The 14703-nt window shown below is 40.3% G+C and overlaps 1 protein-coding gene across 4 annotated transcripts in view; it reads right to left on the reverse strand.

Annotated features, from left to right (window-relative positions):
- Schip1 (schwannomin interacting protein 1) overlaps positions 1–14703 on the reverse strand; it is a 708363-nt gene that overhangs the window by 51551 nt on the left and 642109 nt on the right. The gene's annotated exons all lie outside the window — the stretch shown is intronic.

Raw genomic sequence — 14703 nt, forward strand, 5'->3', positions numbered from 1 at the left:
ATTTCAGAACTTTTCACATGCCGAAGGGAAAGCAATCCGTTCTGAATACTGACATGGAAAGGAGGTTGTCAGTGGTGAGGTTTTTAAAAAGTGTTAATCAACTTTTCTCTTTTATAAATACCGTTTTGTATTGTGTTTAGATTCCTCACTTATTTTTGGCTCTTAACTGCCTTTAAGTCAAACAGAAATAAGATGGAACAATTATTCCTGTCATTTTTAGGGAGAAAGCTTATTGATACTAAAGTCAGTACCATTTGTTCTTTGCATGAAAACTAATTTTTTTAAAGTAAGACTTGTGATTTGACTATATTGACACCAAAATATTGCGCATGTGATCCCTAAAAAAGACGATCCTACCTAAGTCAGAAATGAGGAATGCTGCACTTGAAGATAGTCAAATGAAATACAAATTGGACCATGTATGATTCCGGGAGAAAATTGGGGCCAATTTCTGAGTGGTTTCTAAGGCCATTCTAGAACTTTAGGATTTTTAGAAAGGAACAAGGGCTTTTAAAGTCTTTGAGCTAATTAATGACAGAAAATTAAGAAAAGAAAAACCAACAAAGTAGTATTTTCTTATCTGTATTTCTCAGTTTCTACAGGCAATTCATTTTGTTCTTTCTTAATAGAATGCTCCCCCCCCCTCTTTCTATGTACCCTGAGCACATAGATGGCATGAGGTAAAAATTCAAACCACCAAATTTTAAAAAATCAGTAGGGATACGGTTTTAAGCTACTTTATTATTTTTGTTTGTTTGTTTGTTTTATTATTCACATGTGCATACAAGGCTTGGGTCATTTCTACTTTAATATCTACCTCTCTGTCCTCTCAAAAGTTCTTCCTCTTACCAATAACCACAGTATGGTGCAGAGAGAGACAAACAAGTGCCTTTTGCCTGGGACATGAAGCTGGTTTTTGAAAGGTTTTCTATCAGATATTTTCTTAAAAGATGGCGAGTTTGTGTTATGAATATTTTGTAATATAATTTACATCTTATAACAGCTTCTCTGTTTCTGGGAAAGGGAAAAACTGTTTTAGAAATAGCTCTATATTTTTGTTTTCTGAGACTCAAAGACTGGAGGTGTGGCTCAAATGGTTAGATCACTTGCTTTGCAAGTGCGATGCCCTGAGTTCAAACTCCAGCCCACCAAAAAACAAACAAGACAAAGAAACGGGAGCAGAGCCTGCTCCCTTAATTCAACTTCAGTAATGCACACTCACTTCACTTCCTATGAGGGCGATGAAAAGTGGGGATGGGGGAGGGGGAGCTCAATTCCTGGTGTTCCACAGGCTCCCATTTCAGCATCAGGTTCCAGGGAGAAGAACTGCGAAAATGTCCCCTGCAGAAGCTCCTGGCCCTTTTCCGTCAAGCGTAAGAAAGAAGAGGGCCTTGTACCACAGGCAGGACTTTCTAGGCCTGTTCTTTGGCCTGCAGGGCAATGAGAGATGGATGAAGCAGAAACCTGGGGTAGGAAGGCAACGAGTCTTCTTAGTATAGGATGCAGGAAAGAAGACAGAAACATTTCAGGGAGAGGTAACAATAAACAACACCCCCACCCCAAAGCCCATCCTTCCCCATTGGAGCCAGAGACTTCTGTATGGAGAAACTTGCCATATTATCAACTGTCAAATGAAGGCTCTGGCATCCTAAGTACCAGCCAGGAAAGGTAGGCCAAAGAGAAAGTCCCTTTTGCAAGGCAGTTCAGAAGATGAAGCCCATGGCTCATGTTTAGTAGAGACCCCCGCATCTTTCCAAGACAGAGCCATTCTAGGTTCAAAGGCTGCAGGGGCCTTATTCAAGTGACTGCATTAGTGAAGCAGTTATGTTGGCCAGTCCACAAACCTTGAGTCTGGGGAACATTCCTGCAGGCTGTACAAAGCTGCAAAAGTCGCTTTCTGGACTCTGCTCTCTTCTGAAAACTGAAGGCTTTGGGATCATTACATAAGTTCCTAAAGCCGTTTATCAAGTGTTGTTTAAAAAAAAGAGCCTAAACATGATCCCACTCTTCACAGTTGCTGTTCCATAAATACTGGAAGTGACTCAGAGGTGGCTCTGGGGAGAACAGATTTCTGACACTTATCTCCCAAATTCTGTCAAAAACTTCACCCAAGAGCTATAAACAAGATGAAAAAAAAGGAATAGATCAAGCAGGCTTCTCTTTATAGCCATTCATTGGAAAGGACTTTGTGTTATAATTTAAATTATGATTTGCCAGTGGAAAAAAAAACTTAAACAAAAAATCAGCTGTCCCAAGAACACTTAAGCTGGAACAATTTGCTAAACTATATTAATATTTGTTATTTTTTTACTATAAAATATTGATGAAATTTTTATTTTAAGCATAGTCTATGCAGCACATTCTCTTCTTAAGTCTTTACAGCTTTCTGTCACATTAGAAATACTGAGTTTTGGCCTGGATGTGGTAGTACAAGTCCAGAATCCCAGCACTCAGGAGGCTGGGGTAGGAGGATTGTGAATTCGAGGCCAGCCTGGACCACACAGTGAGATCCTGTATCAACGCCCACCCCCCAAAAGTATTGAGTTTCATGTTTAGATTGGACTTCAAGAGCTCACTTAATCCAACACTTTTGTTTTCCAGATAAGGAAACCAAGGCCTAAGAAAGTTTCAATATGCCCATTAACAACAAAAAGGCACCAAAATAAGGAAAAGGATGAAAGAAAGATGGTTTTCTGGGTTTACACCAGGTGCGTGTGCTCCATATCAAACACTGCTGGTATGGTCTGACTGTTGGACCCCAGTGATGGTATGAGGAAGTGGGGCCCGGGGAGGATATTAGATCATGAAGGCAGAGCCCTCATGAATGGGATTCATGCACTTAAAAAGATGCACACAAAACTGCCTTGCCCTTTCTACCATGTAGGGACACTGGGAAAAGATGCCATCTGTGAACCTGGATGCAGCCCTCAGGAGACACCAAATCTGCCGGTGCTCTGACCTGCATTTCTCAGCCTCCAGAACTGTGAGAATCAATTTCTATTGTTTAAAAAACACCCAGTTGATGGTGTTTTGTTTCAGTGGCCTGAATACACCAAGACAATGGCTAAATGAGGGTTCATCAGACTTGCAAAAGAACTCTCCCTCTGAGCTAAAGTAGGCTCAAGTAAAAAAACTGTCACAAGGTAAAAGTGAGGTTGAAGTGTGGGTTTACCTAAACCCAGATTTAAGCAAGGTATGTTTGAAAGGCAGAAAAAGTATAGTATTTATTTCCTGGTTAACATGCATACTTCTGCAACCATACAAACTACTGTCTTGTTAAGTCAGAAAGAGATGATTGTTTTTTCAGTTGCATTAAGTAGCAGCAACAGAATGAAGGAGTGTTTGCAACAGTAACAGTAGTGAGAAGGCCATCTCAGCACAGTTTCAAAGGGAACTGAGGTCTGGAACTGACATGGAGGGGGCATAGAGAACTTTCTGGCATAAGTTGTATGAACTGACTACGTGGCTAACACACTTGTCAAAATTCACAGAGGAAAACATTTAAGATTTGTGCATTTCATTATATGCAAATTTTACTTCCAAAGATAAAAAAGAGCTAATGAACAAATTTTGGACTGTAGTTTCTGATAGGTCAGCTAACAGTTTGATTATTCTGACCCTCGTTACACTTATGCTTACTATTTTAGGCTATATTAAAAAGTTTCCAAAGAAAACTACTAATGTGAATCAATGACTGTCATTTTTCTTGTTTTCTTTTTAGTACTAGAATTTTTAAAATGAAAACCTATAAGCAACATGACCAAAATGTTTTTATAAGGATAAAATTATTCTGACTTCAAATTTATATTTATCTATTATATCTCTCAATATGAGGCTCTTTCATTATATGAAAATATCTGAAATAGAATTTTATAGATGTTAGTTACAGTTTTATTCCACTTCTAGTGCTACACTTATTTTTATATTTTGTTTGGTTGTACCATGTCAAAAGAGTGCTATTTCACACAAATAAATAGTTAAAAATGATAACCATTCTTTTATAGCTTACATTGCAATGTCTAAACATATCTAGAAGCTCCAAAGTAAAGTAGGAAGACTCTTATTCACAATTGATTTACATATAATAAATAGCAATTGCTCACATTTTCTTATTATAAACAACATAAGAAAAGACAATGGGTCATTCATTTGTAGCAGGACCTCATATGATGTGTTGGTGGTCACTTTTCATTACACAACCCACTGTTAGGCTGAAAGAGGAGGCTGTGCCAAACAGATGTGCCTGACCCTAACCTGGCACTGACCCAATCCTGGTCACTTGGGCAGCTTGGGGAAGTCTTCTTGCCTGGACATGCACAGACATGGATTATTTTTCAGCAAGGCAAGTACAGAGCTACCACCACATATATGGTCAACAATTTGAGGCCATAGAAGATTATCTGGCAAGATAAATACACTGATATCAAAAAAGAGGGTAGAAACACCTTGCATAGATAATAATGGGACAGAACTGCTTCATTATGGGCTGAAATGTTATGTTCTTTCTATACAGCTTTATAGGACAACTTTTCTCCCAAGTGCTGTAGGCAATCCATTTGTAGATGTACTCTGAACTACTTTTACATTTTAGCACTCTTTAATTTCAGTTTTATTTTTTTGGGGGGGGGTTGAGGGCGAGGTGTTTAGCAGCTCATAATAGGTGCAAATTAGTCTCTAAAAAAACCTCCTGCAAGCCTGGGTTTCTGCAGACACAGCTTGACGCCTACTGCGTTAGGAACCCAGACCTCCCTGCACAATAATGAGGTGGGTTGTGTTTCCACAGACTCTGCCAAGGCACTTGTTTTCTGCACACAGTTCTGTGCCTCCCCCCGTGGCTTTTCTGCCCAGTGCAGGCCAAAAGGTGCATGCTGTGGAAAATCAGCAACTGCCGTATGGGTAAATTTGGGTGAAGTCGCATGGTTTCATTCTAATTTATGACCTTGTTTGAGGACCATTTCTTTTAACCTCCATTTTCTGGCCTTTGGAGTTAGAGAAAGCAGTGCTTTAAAAAGTAGTATAAATCTGCAAGAACTACCACACTTTCCTAATGAAATTATGCTAGATTTCCAAGAGGAGCCAAACGCAAAGTAGCACCGTGTATGAGTGTGTGTGTGTGTGTGTGTGTGTGTGTGTGTGTGTGTGTGTGTGTGTAGAGAAGAGGGGCTTGCCTCCCCTTTATCCCTCAACGTCTTTAAGTGCCTCTGATAACCTGTGTATATCCACACAAGTGCATTTAGTTAAAGGGGTATATAGAATCCCTGACGATAAAAAAAAGAAAAAAAAAGGCTATTATTCACTTCTTAAGGTTGATTAAAACCAGGTTAATAGATTAGGGAAGGGGACTAACCCTCGTATTGAAGCAAAGTGACCTCTGGTGGACAATTGTGGTTTTTCAACTAGGTCAAACTAGGAATAGGACTGCAAAACAAAGCTGTTATCATCCATTGTCTACTTTACATTTCAATGACGTATTAAATTACAATAGTAATATAATTATGTAAGTATTCAGTTACATTAGTAAGGAAGTATGAAGGTTACACGAATGCTGTCCAAAAGTTACAATCTAGTCATCTTGATGGTTCTGGAGTTGAAAGAACCTTGGACCAAGAATCAAAGATCTGTTTAGGGCAGATCTTATTAGGTATGTTCCCTTTGGCGTCTTCCTCTCATCTATAAGCCTCTATTTCTTAATCTATAAAGTGGGTTGATATACAGGCTGCTACTAGGTGCCTGTCTAATTTTAAAGTCAAGATCGCTTTTATATCATGGCTTTTCCAAATCAGCAATACAAAATGAGTATCAGAGTACAGACAGTAGACCTTGGTCGTGGCTCTGTAGTTCCAAGGCATCTGCCACTGAGGAAAATCTGCATGTGCTTAGGGTGTCTAGAGCTCAGAGCTGTACAGCAGATACTTGGTTCACTTTCCCATAACACAGCCCAACTTCTGCTAAAGACATCATCTTTCAACAAATCGCAAATTTCCACCATTACTGCAATTAATCACATTAACTTTTACCTTGCTTTGGGGGCACTATTTGCTTTTTGAGAGGCATACAGTATTTACACAAAACTAAGAGCAGGGAAACACTCAGCAAAACACAAATGTAAACACAAATGACAACACTGAGGGATGGGCTGACAGCCTCTCCACATGCACTGAGCTGCAGAGTGAGTGCACAGGGATTTGACATTTTTGTTTTTGAAATTTCTTTTGATTCTATTTATTATTTTTTGACTCCACTTGGTAAAAAGCACATGTAGTAAGTCCATGAATAAGGTGGGTTTATTGTTTATTTATAGCACTGGACAGTCAGAAAAAAATACTAGATTTCAATTGAAGGTCTTCCTTATAGAAAAATATTTAAAATTTTTCCTTATATAAATTTAATGAAGATAAAGGTGATGCTTTTTTATTTTTGCGACAGGGTCTTACTATGCAGCCCAGGCTAGCCTTGATCTTCCTGCCTCAGCTTCTCAAATTCTGGGATTACAGGAGTGTACCACTAGGCCATCTTATGTTATGGAAAATATTTCAAGATCTGAACACTGGGTCATTAGTTCATTATGAAAATTTAGTTGTGAAAATCAGTTACTATCTTAAAAATATTCACAGTAAAGCATGACGAAAAGGGACATCATTTATGTATCACATCTTTTCTGAAAACTATTTGCTCATCAATTGCTGATTTATTTTCCTAGTGTATCATTAAGATGGAACATAGTAATTTATGATTTAACTGTTAACCTAATCCCTATAAAAACTCATCAATGGTCCTGCAATCATTTTTTTAAAATACAGGAGTAGTGTGAAATCCTATTAGTTACAAGGGGATTTAGAACCTGAGCGTTTCCTCAGCTGTATTCTCCAACCAGCTTTTCCATGGCCTGTTAAGCAGAAACTGGTCCTATTCTTGTCATCATTCTTATTCTCTTCTCCTCAGAAGAAATGTTTGAGTGATTTTAGTTGCTGAAAGAACAAATGCTAGTCTAAAAAGTTTTCTGAAGTTTAATAAAAATGCTAGAACATTGAATGGTCTTATTAACTTGCTTTACCTCAAAGCTATGAAATTAAGAAAGTTTCTCTTCTTCTACAAGCAACTTCCTCCAAGATTCTAATTTAAACCAGTTTTTCTTTTTGAACAAGGAAGACAGCCTCTTTCAGACACATAACCTGGTTCATAAAATGCTCACTTACTGAAGGTGCTCAAGATTTTCCCTTATTGACTAAAAATGCTATGAAGAAAATAGCAACCTTGGCAGGGTGCAGTAGTACAAGCCTGTAATACTAGTTACTTGGGAGGCAAAGATCAGGATGATCAGGATGATGACTGGAGGCCATCCAGGGCAAAAAAAGTTTGAGAGACCCCCATCTCCACCAACGGGTGGGTGTGGTGGCATGAGCCTGTCATCCCCAGCTACACAGGGAACCACAAACAAGAGGATTAAGGTCTAGGCTGGTAGGGACAAAAAGCAAGCCCTTATCTCAAAAAAACCTGAAGTAGCCAGGTGCCAGTGGCTCACACCTGCAATCCTAGCTACTTGAGATCGGGAGGATAGTGGTTCAAGACCAGCCTAAGCAAAGAGCTCAGGAGATGGGTCTTAACCAATAGCTGAATGCAGTGGTGTGTGCTTGTCATCCCAGCTGTGCAGAAGGCTGAGATTGGGAGGATCACGTTCAGGCCAGCCAGGATGAAAAAGTTTGCAAGACCCCATCTCAACAGAAAAAGCTGTCTACACCTGTCATCTCTATAATAGTAGAAATAAGAGGATCATAGTACAGGCCAGCCTGGATTCCAGGCCAGCTTGGGCAAAATATGAGATCCTGTCTCCAAATTAACCAAAGCAAAAAAGGCTGGATGTGTGGCTCATGCCATAGAGTACTTGCCTTGTAAGCACAAAGCCCTGAGTTCAAGCCCCAGTACCACCAAAAAAAAAAAAAATAGTAGTTTTGTTGAGATCCAGTACTGTGTAGATAAGCCTATCTTCCCCATCTGATATGTCCTCTCTCCTCATCAAATGATATTTTAAAAAAACCATAGGGCTAGTTTGGTTTCATTCCTGACATTCAATCAAAGAAAAAAAAAAAAAGAAGCTGGAAAAATGAGCCCCATCCATTATGCTCAGACACCTTCACTTCCCCTCTCACGCAACTGTGAAGATGCATTTGCTTTGAGACTCCAGTTGTACTGACATCACTTGTACCAATGGTGTGTGTGAGCTACTGTGCTTTGTTTCAAGGTTTTGAAAATCAAATTCATCTTCCAAGAATAGAAGTCATTTCTGTAGCAGAGCTGTAAGTACAACAGAAACAATCAGACTTGTGACTCACTTTAGGCAGTACAGAATACCATTTTGAAAGGAATGTAGGCCCCCTCACTCATCTAGCTGCCCTATTTGGGAATTTAGTACCCAAAATGTTGTAAAAAATTTTAAGGGCTGTGGCCTTACTCTTTGTGAATTAAAAATACTTCTAAAATTTTAATCAGATGGTATCCAGCTTTGTTTATTTGGTCATTTCCACAACATTTAGGATGAAATCCTAAATCCCTAGAACTGATACTGCTCTATCCTCAGACCTCTCGAAATCTTGCTCACTGCTCTAGTTTGGATCGTAAATGTCCCCCAAAGGCCCATGTGTTAAAGGCCTGGTCATCAGCCAGTGGCTCTTGGGAGGTGATGGAATGTTTAGGAGGTGGGGCCTAGTGCAAGGAGGGAGATCACTGGGGGAGGGTGTTGGTAACAAGGTCCTTTCCCATCTCTTGGTTTTCTTTTTGCTTCTTGGCCACCATAAGATGAACAGGCTTCCTGTGTCATGTGCTCGTTCCCACCATGATGTACTGTGCTGTCACAGGCCCAAAAGCAACAGGGTCAAGCAACCACAGTCTTGAAACCTCCAAAACTGTGATCCAAAATAAACCTCTTCTCCTTATAAGCTGACTTTCTTAGGTGTCATAGTGATGAAAAGCTGCCTAACACACCCGCTAAGCACTAGGCCACTCCTGGTCTTTGCAATTCCTGGAAAAGTCAAGCTTGCTCCTGCCCGGGGCCTTCACACAAACTGCTGCTCATCCTGGACACCGACCCCCTTTTGCTTCTCTTGCTTAAAGTTGGAGACCTTTCTTAGCTCCATTCTACATTGGTTCTGTTTTTTAATGCATTCAGCACACTTTGTTTTCTTTCTCAGCCCTTAGCACAGTTTGTAGCTATTAATTTTAGGGATTCGTAATGTTGACTTTCTCCATGACTGTGTGTTCCATATCTGCTCTTGTAGGTCTAGCATCTAGCACTGGGCCAGACATACAGAAGGTGTCCAAGAAATATTTGAATGAATGAATAAACACAATTCCCAGGAAGTTCTCTCACTTCAGGGCCTTGGGATCCATGCAGGGAATGTCACTCTGTGACTATGACTGTTACTAATTCAAATGTAATCATGCTGGTCAAGTGGCCACTTGCTCATGTGAAGCTGGGTGAAGCTCACCTGGGTGTGAAGAGGCTGCCTGCCAACTTGAGAGCTAAGCCTGGTGAGGCCTGTTGTGAGCTAGGCCTGGTGAGGGCTTTTGGCCACACTTCCTTCTCACTGAACTGAGGCCATGGCAGGCTCAGAAGGGCTCTAACTGCAGATCTGTCACAGGGCCAGCACTGACTGAGCCAGCTGGACTTATGGGCAAAATAACTCCCCAGCTAAGGTCAACACTTACTGACACCGATAACTAGATGAAAACTTGCAATTTAATTTCAAATTAGGTCAAGGGAAAAAAATCACATAGCGTTTATCACCTCCTTCACAATTTGAGAGTTTTTGGTTCCAAGGGATAGCTTGGCAAAAATAAGCAAATCATTTGATACTGCCAAGCTGAATGCCCTCCTCCCAAAAAGTCTATTGATAATTGAAAAAAGTCAGAATTCCTTTTTTTTTAGGTTTTTTTTTTTTTGGTTGGCACTGGAGTTTGAACTCAGGGTCTCACACTCTATCACTTGAGCCACTCTGACAATCAAAAATCAGAATTCTTAATATTTAAGAAGTGTCAACTATTTTTCTAATTAAAAACAGATGCCGAATGAGCGTAGGAAGACAAACTGAGTTTGTGAAAGACTGTTTTAAATTTGCCTGCCTACCCTGGAAAAAAAAGGGAAAAGAAAAGAAAAAGCACATGTTTTCTTTCTTAGACAAAGAAAAGCAAATAAACAAAATGAATGCTGAAACCGAGAAAGAATGTCCAGTTTAGGCTGTAGCTTTCCATAAAGTACTGGAGTAAGAGGAGACGGCAGATGGGGCTCGCATCTCTCTAGTCCTAATTCTCTTTCTACAAGATGGTTACTGTGTCCGCATCATAGCAGTATCACTGCCAATCTCCACACTAAGGAACTATTCAAGTTTCAATCCTTGTCATCCAGGCATTTGCCTGCCCTGGCTTGGTGACAGATTAATCCTGCATCCATCTGGGTCCACAGTGCAGAGTACAGATCTGGTAGGGCTGACTGTAGAAAGCTGTGTGGACTCTTCTGTTAGCATTAGTCACCATAATCTGGATTTGATGGCTACACTGGCGTAGGGTTTCTCCCTGATGGTAAGTGGAATGGGTCCAGTATGCATCTGTCTGTCCCTTATGCATGACAATCAGTCTGGCATGGCTTCCTGCCCGCTCCACTCATGTTACCTCTTTCCTGACCCCAAGGCTCTAGGACACTCACGCTAGGAAATTGATATGTCTTGTATGAAACAAGACAGGTAAGAAATGGTCCTCTCAAGGAAGGACGCAATGCTCCATCTGTACAATCAGTAGTGCTTCACTTGAAGTCAAGAATAACTTTCAGATATTTGATTTATTAATACGTGGAAGGAATCCCCCTGAAAGTGATGCTACTTCTTCAGGCTGAAAAAATATGATTAAAAATTGGGAGTTTATATGGGTGTAGGTGCACTCAGTTATTTTCTTATTTACAAATGACACGGTTAAGGTGCTTTTCATTATTTTCAAAATACTTTCTGTCACTGAAATGTCAACACATGGATGGGATGATAAATTAAGTGAATGCCCCATGGTCATGGGGGGCACAGACATGTTTTATCAGTTACTTATTTTTTTAGGGGTTGCAATGGGTACAAGGCAGGAAAACACACACACACACACACACACACACACACACACACACACCCCTTTGACTTTTAGCATGCAAATACCAATGGAAAGAAATAACTTCCCTCAGAGGAAATTAAACTCAGGAGGGAGCTGAGGAGGAAAGGAAGAAGGAGGAAGCAGACCTCTATCAGCACCTCCCATATGCCAGCTGCTGGGCTCCAAGCTGTCCCTGCATCATGGACTCTTTCTTGCTCCAACGCTGAGCTCCTCTCTTTCTCTACACATATCTTACACTCTCTGACCTGTTACTGTAACCACCAACTCTCTCACTGCACCTCACTTCATACTCACTTGGATAAATTCAGCTCTCTGTTGCTCTGTGCCTGCTCTCAGGCTGACACATGGGGCTGGAGAAAAATACACAACTGTACTAATGGATCACACTTTAAATTCGTGACCACTAAGCTCAAGTGCGCCCTTGGTCTCCCTGGTCTCCTCTACATTTTCCCAGTCCATTCACTCCTACATTCTCTTAGACAACAAGAACAAGCAGTTGTTCAGACCTGCTGTCTACAGTTTTCTTTCCCCTTTGTTCTCTTTTGAACACCCTCCAGTCAGGCTTTTGTCTCCACCACACAAATAAAATGACTATACTCCCTAAATCCCAGGATCAATTCTCAGTTTCCTCCTGTTAGATCCATGAAACATGGTCGCTTCTAAGACTTCCAACTTCCTCTGTCTCCTCTCCTGTATGAAGGCCTCCGCTCTGCTGCTCCCTCCTCACTTCTCCCACTTTACCCAGGCATGGCAGCTTGCTGCCCACTATGGCAGCCACTAGCCACATGAGGCTACTTAAATTAAATAAAACTAAAAATTTTGCTCCATAGCTGCACTAGTCATGTTTTAGTGCTTGACAGATGCATAGTTCTGCTGGCTATTTCACTGGACAGTGCAGAAAGAGACAATTTCCATCACCATAGAAAGCTATTGCACAGAGCTACAATGGAATAGCCAAAGAGCAGACCCTGGAGTTCTTCTCTAGATAAATTCATTCTCTTGGAAGCACCATCCAATCTCTTGGCTGGTGACTCTAGAACATCTACCTCTATCTGAAGATACTCCAGACTTCTTTAACTGCCAACTCATCACTTCCACTTGCGTATTTAATAGGAGTCTCATATTCATTCTGCTAAAATGAACTCCTGATCTCTCCCAACACCTGATCTGCTCACACTCCACCCCACACCTTCCCCACTCCCACCTTCCCCACTTCAGCAAGCGACAACTTCAGGCTTTCAATTGCTCAGGCCTGAAACCTGGGGGTGGTCCTGACTCTTCCCTGACTCTTATCTCCTATCAGCAAATCCTCTTAAGCTGAACCTTCAGATATCCAGAGTCTGCCCATTTCGCGTCACCTCCTCCGTTACCATTCTGCTCCGAGCTGCCATCATCTTTTACTGGATTGTTGCAAAAATTTTCTATTAAGACTTCCTACTTCTGCCAACCTCCCCCACCTTAATTTATTCTCAATAATATTACTAGAGCAATTTTTAAAAAAGATAATCCGAGGCTAGGTGTCATGGCACATATGTGTAATCCTAGCTACTCAGGAGGCAGAGATAAGATCAAGGTCTAAGGCCAGCCTGGGCAAAAGTACAAGACCTTATATGAAAAAGCAAACTAAAAATAGGGGAAAGGACTCAAGTGGTGTATTGCCAAAACTAAATAAATAAATAACTAAAAATAATAATCTGATTCTATTACTTCTCAAAACCCTCTAGTAGCCTCCATCTCATTCAAGTAGTCAAAGCTTTGCTAAGAGCCTGCAAAGAAAAAGCTTTCGACAAAATTCAACATCCTTTCATGATAGAAGCTCTGAAGAAACTAGGAATAGAAGGCACATTACTTGACATTATAAAGGCTACATATGACAAACTTATAGCCAACATCATCCTAAATGGGGACAAAGTGAAACCATTTCCTCTAAAGTCAGTAACAATGCAAGCGTGTGCACTCTCCCCACTCTTATTTAACATAGTGCTGGAACTTCCACCCAGAGCGAGAAGATAGGAGAAAGAAATACAGGGATTCAAATAAGGAAAGAAGAAGTCAAATTGTCCCCATTTGTAAATGATATGATCCTATACCTGAAAGACTCTAGAAACTCAACCAAAAACTTTTAGATCTCATGAACATTTTCAGCAAAGTAGCAAAATGCAAAATCAATACAAAAAAATCAGCATTTCTATACACAAAGAACAAACAGTCTAAGAGAAATAAGGAAAACAATATCATTCACAATAGCTTCAAAAAATTAAAATACCTAAGAATAAATTTAATGAAGGAGGTGATAAACCTATACAATGAAAGTCAGTAAAGAAAGAAGTCAATGAAGATATCAGAAGACAGAAGAACATCCCATGCTCATGGATCAACAGAATCAATATTGTGAAAATGTCTATACTACCGAAGGCAATCATATGTTCAATGCAATAATCCCTATCAAAATTCCAATGACATTCTTCACCAAGATAGAAAAGTCAATCTAAAAGTTCATATGGAAGCACAGAAGACCTTCAATAGCCAAAGCCATCCTGAGTCAAAAGAGCAACCCAGGAGGTTTTACAACACCTGACTTCAAACTATACTACAGAGCCATAGTAGTTAAAAAAGCATGGCAGTGGCACAAAAACAGACATGAAGACCTATGAAACAGAAAACCCATGCACTACAGCCCTATGATTTTTGACAAAGGTGCCCAAAATATGCATCGGATAAAAGACAGCCTTTTCAACAAATGGTGCTGAGAAAACTGGATTTCCATCTGTGGAAGACTAAAACTGGATTCCAGTCTCTCACCTTGTACTAGCATCAATTCAAAATGGATTAAAGATGTTAATTTAAGATCTGAAACAGTAAAATTAATCCAGGAAAAATTAGGGAACACACTGGACCACATAGGCATAGGTAATAACTTTATGACTAAAACCCCAATAGCTTAGCAGTTAAGAAAAAGTATTGACAAATGGGATTACATGAAATTAAAAAGCTTCTGCACAGCAAAGGAAACAGTCACCAGACTGAAGAGGCAACCTACAGAATGGGAGAAAATCTTTGTAGCTATACATCTGACAAGGGATTAATAAGCAGAATATACAGGGAGGTCAGAAAGCCAACCCTGCAAAGAATCAACAGCCCACTGAATAAACGGGCAAATGAACTGAGCAGACAATTCTCAAAGAAGTACAAATGGCCAATAAACGTGAAGAAATGCTCACATCCTTGGCCATAAAGGAAATGCAAATCGAGACTACCTCACTGCAGTCAAAATGGCGATCATCAATAACAGAAACAACAACAAACGCTGAGGAGGATGTGGGGAAAAGGAATGCTTCCTCGATGTTGGTGGGAATGTAAATTAGTAAACTGCTATGGAAAGCAACATGGAGGTCCCTGAAAAACTAAAAATAGAACTGCCATATGATCCAGTGATACCACTCCTGCATATATCAGAAGGAACGTGCTCTGATGTGATAGAGCCACCTGCACACCCATGTTTATTGCAGCACTAGTCACAATAGCCACACTTTGGAAACAGCCCAGATGCCCCATGACTGA

The sequence above is a fragment of the Castor canadensis genome, chromosome 5 (assembly GCF_047511655.1).
Source record: "Castor canadensis chromosome 5, mCasCan1.hap1v2, whole genome shotgun sequence".
NCBI lineage: Eukaryota > Metazoa > Chordata > Mammalia > Rodentia > Castoridae > Castor > Castor canadensis.